This window comes from Pteropus alecto, unplaced genomic scaffold, assembly GCF_000325575.1.
Source record: "Pteropus alecto unplaced genomic scaffold, ASM32557v1 scaffold152, whole genome shotgun sequence".
Taxonomy (NCBI): Eukaryota; Metazoa; Chordata; class Mammalia; order Chiroptera; family Pteropodidae; genus Pteropus; species Pteropus alecto.
In genome coordinates, this window is record NW_006432227.1 from 5,339,159 (window position 1) to 5,348,497 (window position 9,339).

Below are 9,339 nucleotides of genomic sequence, written 5' to 3' on the forward strand. Positions count from 1 at the left end.
AACCTAGCACTGAATGTAAGCCCTAGCAATTAATTATATATATTTAGAGGACATACTAAACAAAATATCAAACCAAATACAGTATGCATTTTTAAAAGACATAAAATTTGACAAATCATAAATGTCTTTCTTTCTTGGCACCAATATTATCAAAAGATTATTTCGATTTCAGCTAATGAAGAGTACATCTTGTAATGACTAATACTTCTTTCCTAAAAGTGATAGCATAGGCAGTGCTTTATAGAATATATAGTACATATGTTCTGTATACATATAGAATATACATATACAGTATATAGTAACCACTCTGTTTTAGCTATATAGAAAATGAGTATTAATAATACACAATGAGAGATCTATTATTATTTAAGACATTATATCCTGTTTTCTGAAATCATGCGTATTGTCAATGTAAAAATTATCTTAATTGTTTCACTTGCAAGAGTGGATTTCCTAAAACATGACAATTGAGTCCAAGGGGAAATGTGCCAACATCAATGAGCAGTGTAATTGATATATCACCTATTGCCACATGTCTTTTTTTTTGGTTCATCTTACAGATTAAACAATTATATTTTAGTGTGTTTCATTTTATATGTTTTGACCTTTAGTAGTTGTGGTTACCCAGAATAGTCTGTTATAATTAGATTCATGAACTTCCAGGCATAAACATGATATTATAATGACAGTATAGTGAGGCTTAGATTATGGGCAGGTTAGGGTAGTACTTTCGATGCAGGCATCTGTGGCAGGATTAAACCAGCTATAGGTTATGGCTCTCCTGTCCTTTGTCTCTGGAGATGCAAGAGGGATTCTCTAACTGCCAATAGGCGGTCTGTAGACTACGCCCCTATTGCTTTGTTCCCCTGTTGCTCATGTCTGATTAGCTACCTAACATAACTAGAAACTATTCTTCAAACACTTTGAGTAGCAGTTTCTGTTGGGATTATACAACATTTGAGTGGCATCCTAGCTGCCTATAAATCAAATACCCTGCCAATTCATGCCTATTGTGAAAATGAGAACATTGTTAATATTTTTATGCTACTTTTTTTAATGAGGTATAATTCACATTTAATGAAATGTACAGATTTAAGAGAATATTTCTACCATCTCTGAAAATTCTTTCATGGCTTTTCAATTCTCACTCCCAGAAGAAACTATTCTAATTTCTATTACTATAGGTTAATTTTGACCATTTTTAAACTTCATATAAATTAAAAATGTAATGATTATAATAATATAATTATTCATATCTATATTCTTCCACTCAGCATAATGCTTTTAATGTGCTAATAGTTTATTTTTATAATTATTCTATTTAATAAATATTTTAAAACTTGTTATTTTTTTCCAATTAATTGATATTGGGGATATTACAAATTTTAGTTAACATTAGTAAAGTTGATAGAAACATTCTTGTACAAGTTTCTAGACTTCATTTTCTTTTCTATTGGTACACACATATTTCTATATTTGTCTCCCTATATATGTGCATATGTATGTATGTATGTCAATATCATACTGTCAAATTTGGATCTTTTAGGCACTTTTATTTTCATATATATTTTAGAAGCAGCTTGGTAATACACATATAAACATTTTTTTAAAAACTTTTGGGATATTGCTTGCAATTGCATTGACTTTAGAAATTAATCAATCTCAAAAAAATTGATACCTTTAAAAAACTGAGGTTTTCTATCTATGTTTTAGATATTATTTCATTTCCCTGAATGATATTTTGTCAGTTTCATGTAGAGCGTAGTAGAGCACATTATCCTTTCTAAACATTTGAGAGGGAATGTTTTCATTGGACTTAAAGTTCACTAATATATAACCATGAAGAAATCCAATATTTTGTTTATCATAAAAGAAGAGGAAGAACTGTTAGCTTATGGAACTATCTTCAAGTTTCATGTATTTTGTATAACTGAAAAATGAATAAGTTGTTTTATCACTAATTCTGTGAATTTTTTTTTTTTTTTATGTTGTTTTATCACTAATTCTGTGAATATTTTTTTTTAACCAATGTTGGCAATCTAGATTTTGAACTTGTCATTATAACATCTTGTTGATTAAATTGATTTAGCTGTTTCAAATAATGTATTAAGAAGAATTAAAACTTGGGAAAAAAATGTAAATAAGAGTTGCTCATTTACAAAAAAAAATAATGATTCTTAGTTTAAAGATGGGCAAAAGATGCTAACTTTACTCCCATTCATTAGGACACATTGTTGACTTTGCAAAAATACTGAGAATTTTTTAAATAATTCCACTGAGTGTAAAACAAAATTAAATGGATGGATATTATTTATTTCCCCTCCCCTCTATGAAAAGTATAGGAAATAACTGTTGCAGATAAGCGTAAAGAGGGGATAGAAACAATCCCTGCTGACTCTCTTGAATAACAAGGTTTCATGAATCCACAGTAAATTTACAGAAATCAGGAAGCCTGACCGCATTCTTACTGTGGAGATGGGTAGCATTTCTCACAGTGGTGTCTAATAAATTTACTGTATATTTAACAAAATCAATCAGGTAAGTAGGGCATAGTTATTCTAAATCAGACTAAACAACCTTTTTAGTTAATTCACCCACCCACCCCCAACTTCCTGATATTCTATCTTAAGTGGAATCTGTATAGTTTCACCCAAACAGAGAAGAGAGTCCAAAAAAACTCACTAAAGCTGCAACAGATGAAATAAGATATGTGAACAACCCACATTAACATTAAGTAGAATGAAAAGAATGACCTGAAAAATCTATTGAAATTTAAAAAATAAAATAAACACAATATGCAAAATATTGTCAAAGAAATCGCTCTGGGACAGAATGTTTCATGTATAAGAACAACTAACATACAAAATAAATTCAATTTTTAAAAAGAAAATGTTCATAATGAGATACCATGATAATACAATTAGCTAAAAACATTAAAGAGCCGAAAGGGAAAAATGAAAACCCAACAGTGCTTTTAGGCATTAACAAAACTATTAAGAATAGCAAGAAATAGACAACTGAAACTTGACATAGAAGGGAAACGAGAAAATTATAGTGACTATAGAAGAAAAAACAGAGATTAAAGATATGAGAGAAAAATATTGGTCGTGGGGGACAGATAAATAATAGTTTAAGTATTTAAAGTAGAAAATCCAAAAATTATATTCAACAAATCCAAAAGAGATAGTATTTAAAGATAAGAAAATAAATAATTCTAATATTAAGGAAGATCTGAAACTACATATAAAAAATGTCATCAAGAAAAAAATAAGTTTATCGACACACAAATATATGCTGATTAAAATATCAAATTCCTTGTGAAAATAATTTTTGATTTCATAGATGTATTAGTTAAAAATATAAATAATAGATAATTTTACAACTACTGGCTTAAATGAATAGTTGTTTAAACATTTGTTTACAATGCAGTGATATAGAGAAGTCATCAGTGTCATACACAGCCTTTTTCTTTCTTTCTCTTCTGCCATATGGCTCTTATCTCACAGATAGAAGATATTGTACTACCACTGCAGATGTCGCTTCTTATTTTCAGGCATGAAGTATGGCAATGAAAGAATTAAGAGTAAATGAGGAGGAGGACCAGCTCTTTTTTTCCTAGCAAGGCTTTGTCTTTTTTCAGGGATGACTATGATTGTTATACAATATTTTTTTGTTTGTTTTGTTTTTTTAGTAAACTGCAACCAGAATTTTATTTTTCTGTATTTCCAATTTAGATTTTCAATTTAGCTACTGGAAAAAGTCTTCATGAGGTTTAGTAGGCAAAAATGAGGCGGTAGCTATCCCTCTCAAAGGTCTTGGTGGGTTTAGAGGGAGTATGGTAGAGCACAGTGGTAAGGTGGTCTTCAGTTTGTCCATGCTTCTTCTCTTTTATCATTTTCTTCATCTTTCAGTATTTATTACTTCTGATCAATTGCTATCCCTCAGATGATTTATGGCCCCACACCTACCTCCAAGAACTTTATTTTAAATTCATGGAGCCACCACCTTCCATACAAATCAACATCAGCCACCTCTGCAATACCATTGTGGCAGTTGGATATACCTAGCTTTCTGTAGGCTCCAATTTGTTCACCTGCACCGGAACTCATTGGTGACATTCTCTGATTATTTCTGAACCTTTAATTCCCGAGTTCTTCCCACATCGTGTTGATACAAAAAATTCTTTTTTGCTTAAAAGTCATAGAGCTTCTGCTGCTCTGACTGAGAACTGTGTAATTTGAACACTAAGTACAAGGGAATAAGCAACGTGAGTACTTTTATCTGGGTACATTACTACCTCTAATATAATTAGACCGATTTTATTAGGGAAGAAACAGGACTGCTTATTGGGTAAGCAAATAAAAACATATACAAAATTCCATCTCTTTGGCTGATGTACATTCACACACTCCTCTCAGAAGAGAAGACTTCATGTTCCTGTTAATAGAAGATGCTACTTAGTTTGTCGATCATGTTACCTCTAGTTCATGGAGAATCTAGGAGTATCTCCATGGTCCATATTATTTCAGATGTCATGAATCTGCCTCTGTGAAGATCTTTCATTGTCATTGCCTACATTGTAAATCAACCTCAGGGACCCGTACACTGTTTGTGCTTGAGAAAGTTATTGATGACCCATACCCCTTCTCTCTTCCTGTTCAGCCATCCATATTATGTGATTATGTCTTCTTGGTTGAAAGATGGTTGTTCTGTATGCAGAGATCAGGGCTGAATTTCAGGCAAGAGAAGAAAAAAGTTAAAGGAGTCAAGTGATACATATCTTTCTTACGTTTTATCTTTTTATTATGAAGAGCTGCATTATGCAGACTTTTCTCACAATCGTACTGGTCAGAATTCTGTCACATGGACACCATTATCTGCATGGAAATGCAGAAAGTGAATATTTGTAGCTGGACATATTGCTATCCTAAACAAACTTGGGATCCCATGAATAAGAAGAGGATAATGATTGATATCAGATAGATATTTATCAGAATCAGCTATTCCTGCCAAAATATTGGATGGAGAACATGCTTAAAACAGTTCTTCCAATCTTGGGGTTGGGGAGGAGAGGGAAGAAAATAAAGAAAAGAAGAAGGAGGAGGAGGGGGAGAGAGAGAGAGAGAGAGAGGAGAGAAGTCGGTGTGTGTGTGTGTGTGTGTGAGAGAGAGAGAGAGAGAGAGAGAGAGAGATTGAGAGAGATTGAGAGAGAGAGAGAGACATGAGAGACTAATTTGTTGTCACGGGTCCAGATAGAAATCACTCAAAACAGGCTATTGGTTCAAGATTGGGAGGAAGCAGAGTTGCCCCAGCCAGAAGAGAATTCAGATTTATAGTAATGGTTAATTTAAAGCCTGAATTCACAATTTGTTTGGGCAAGATTCTTACACTGAATCATAAAGAGAGGAACTGCCAAAAAAGAAGAAAATGCATTGCTTTTTAACAGCTGGAAATGACCACAAAACTATCTCCCAGAAAAAAATAGAGAAAATAACGTAATCATGGAAGACAAGAATTCACAAAGAATTTGGAGATTTAAAAGAAAATTGCATCAGAAAAATTAAAGAGTCAGGAAAGATTTTATTCAGTACTATTGCAATAGGGAAGAGGCCAAGACTCCTTCTGAGCTCAACTCTTATGAAACAGAGCTGGAAAGATTTTACTTGCTGGTATGAGGCAATTATAGACCACATGTGCTTGCTAACTGGCCTTACTTCAAAGAAAAGTAAACTTTAAAACTGAGAACTGGGTAGAGTACTGAAATTAAGATGCTACCCACTTACAGAGACTGAGAGGTTGAGGGGCTAACTTTACTGATAATTACATTTCAGAGGGATGGTTCCCAGGCCTTTGAGAAATACTATCCTGGTTTATAAAACTAGCAAGAGACTTTTAAATAGAGTTACATCTCCAAGTGGCAGAGATAGTTTCAGTTATTTATTTTTGCTCAATAATTTATTGTTGCTTATGCTTTTGCTGTCTTATCTGAAAATCATTTCCGAGTCTAATGTCAGGAAGAATTACCCTACATTTTATTTTAGGAGTTTTGTGGTTTCAGATCTTACTTTTAAGTTTTTAATCCATTTTGAGTTAATTTTTATGTAGGTGTATGATAAGGGCCCAATTTTATTCTTTAACATGTGGATATCCAATTTTTCCAACACCATTTGTTGAAGAGACCTCCCTTTCCCCTTGCCAAACATTATTTACCATATACACATGGGCTCCTTTCTGGGTGCTTTATTTTGTTGGATTTTTCTATGTCTGTTTTTAATGTCCATGCTATTGGTGATGACTATTGAATCACTTAAGGCAATAGTATCAAAACTGTTCCTTTTTTCAAGTGATTGTAGCAGGTATGAGCCAGCATATGACATTTTCTTGGAGCTATGTCATAAAATGAGACTTTCTGTGGGTCTTTTAGGAATATTTTCTTACTCTTAAAAATACTAATTTTAATTCTTGTTTAGTTCTTGATATTATTGGGTAAGGACATGGTCCTTGAGGCTGCCACAGTCATTCCTTTACAGTAAAGGAAGGCACAATATTAAAATTAGCCTCATGGAACTGTAGATGGCATGGCAGAAAGATGGAACAACCCTGGGTTCTCGTAGACATTGCTGACTTACTAAATCAAGCAATACTAGAAGCGCCTTTCCCATGGACTCATAATCTGAGATAATAAATGTTGTAAATGTAAAAGCCATCTCTCAGTGGGTTTTCTGTTGTATATTACCTAAAAACCCTAAGGAATACTAAGAAGTAGGAGATTTTAAGTTCTCACAGACCACATCCCACAAGGATTACTAAAGTTCTTCCATCAGTATGGAAGAATGAAATATAAAGAGCAGTGGGAACAGTTATTAAAAGAGCTAAACACATGCAAAAAAAAATCTGTAATAATGCACACCTCATGACAAGCATAACTATATCTTTGACTAGATTTGGGTAATTTTAAATTTTGGTCTCTGATAATCCTTCGTTTGCATTTTATAGAATAAATATATGGCATTTTTAAAGATCAAGACCTCATAGTTTTTAAAAACTAGTCAAAGGCTTCAATTAAATCATTATTAAGGTGCGTTATAAAAGTTAATGATGGAAAGTAAGTTAAATTATAATGGCAACTCACAGGTGGCATAAATTTTTGCATGCATCTTGACCTCACTATTTACTCCAGCCTTAAATCGCCATCTGTGATTAATCGTATCTTATACTTTGAAAACTTCCTTAAAACTTGTCTGCCTTTTCCAAACCTATATATTGATACCATTTCCTAATTTTTTTTTTAAAAGAGGCACTCACAGAATACAGACATTTACTCAGCAAAATTATCTCAGCAACTGTCAGTAACATTTTGAAAACAACGCTGTAGATAAAAATACGTTTGTAATAGGTGCTGCCAGTGCTCCCACAAAAAGGAATAGTTTTCTTCCCAGTTTTATGATTGTTTTTTGGCAGCCTTCTGTTTAGTTATATTTTTAAGTATATCTTTCAAAATGCCATTTTTAACAAGCATGTATAAATTTAGCTTGCATTTAATTAATCCTTTTTTAATAAGAATTTCTATTCAAAGTTCTTTGTTTCTATCTCTTCTGCATTCTCCTTATATAAAATGGGGAAAAAAAAGTTTCTTGGACATTTTCTTCTGAATAGAGAGAGAAAAATTTTAGCTTGTGTAGAATTTGAAAAGTTAGAGAATGTCAATTACAGTTAAGGTCATACCAAAAATATATATTAATACAGGAGCTGGGCCTTACTGGTGAGAACTATACACGTTTTATATGAAAAAGAAGGACAAAAGAACAGTCCTTCTCTGGACTCATCCCTGATTGAGAACATATTCTTGTTCATAGAAGAGCCCACATATACTATGCAAATGTAGATGGTGGGGCAAGACACCATAGTCAGATGCAGTAGATGGAAACAAATATGCTTGAAAAGTGTGAATTTATTTAAAAAATGACAGACAGCTCAGAAAGTTACGCTTTTTAGTAAATTGCTTATTTTTTTAAAAAATCACTTTAAGACAAACCAATAGCCATATGCTGTGAGATTTGAATTCATTCTAAAATGAAAATGTGCTAAAAACTGTCAATTACTATTTTCACTGGTAATACCTTTGAGTGTATCCTTTTGGATTCTATCAGTTTAGTGTTGGCTTTTTATTTTTTTCTTTTGGTTAATTCTGTGAAGTAAAATAACTTACAGTAGTCAAATAACAAAGGCAGGATGGGGCGGAGAAACATCACACACACACACAGGTACGTGCATGCACGCGCACACACACACCACACCATATATATATACACACAACACACAATGTTCTAGGTTCTAGTGCTGCTGACAGTTAATGCTTTTAAAGTGAAGAGATTATTTTAAAAACTCAACCTATATCAATTTATTTTTAATAAGGGTGTAGTGTGAGATGATGTATTAGTTTCTCATTGCTGCTGTAACAAATTACCACAAATTCACTGGCTTAAAACAAATATTTATTGTCTTTGAGTTCTATAAGTCATACATCCAAAACCGATCTTACAGGGCTAAAATCAAGCTGTCAGCAAGGCTGTGTTAAATCTGAAGGACCTCGGGGAAAATTTATTTTTCTTTTCCAGAGGCTTGTGACAGCCTCACATAACTCTAAACTCCGCTTCCATCCTGATGTCATCTCATTCCTTCTTGACTCTGCTTCTCCTGCTCACTCTTAAAATGATGCTTGTAATTATACTGAGTCCACCCAGATCAACCAGGATAATCTCTTCATCTTATGCTTTTAATGAAAGCACATCTGCAATATCCTTTTTGCTATGTGAGGTAACATCTTTACAGGTTCCAGGGATAACAACATGGAAATCTAAAAGATGGAGCATTATTCTGTCTACTGCAGATGATCTCTGTGACACGACATCAAATGCTCAGAGTTCTCTCCTTTTTAATCTTGGAATATCTTCTTTTCTCAGCTGAAATATTTTATCATTCCATAAATTCTTAAGTCCACATTTACAAATAATATAAAAAACGATTTAAAAACTCTTACAGAAATTATGATGCTGAATATTACAACTAAGTAAATTAAATGCCTTTGGAAATGTTTAAGTATGTTGAAGTTATATACAGAATTTGCATATTAAAATTTTTTTCAATAGAAAACCTATAAGATTCTCAAAAATGTTGCTATTAAAATATACTCACCCTACCTTTAGAAAGTTATTTATCTAGGAAAGAGTTAGACATAGTAATGGTGAGCAATTCAGTTTTTCACACAAACATATATTTTTGACTTAACATGTTTTATTTTTTCTTTATGGAAATTTTTATTTTTTATATAAAACTTTA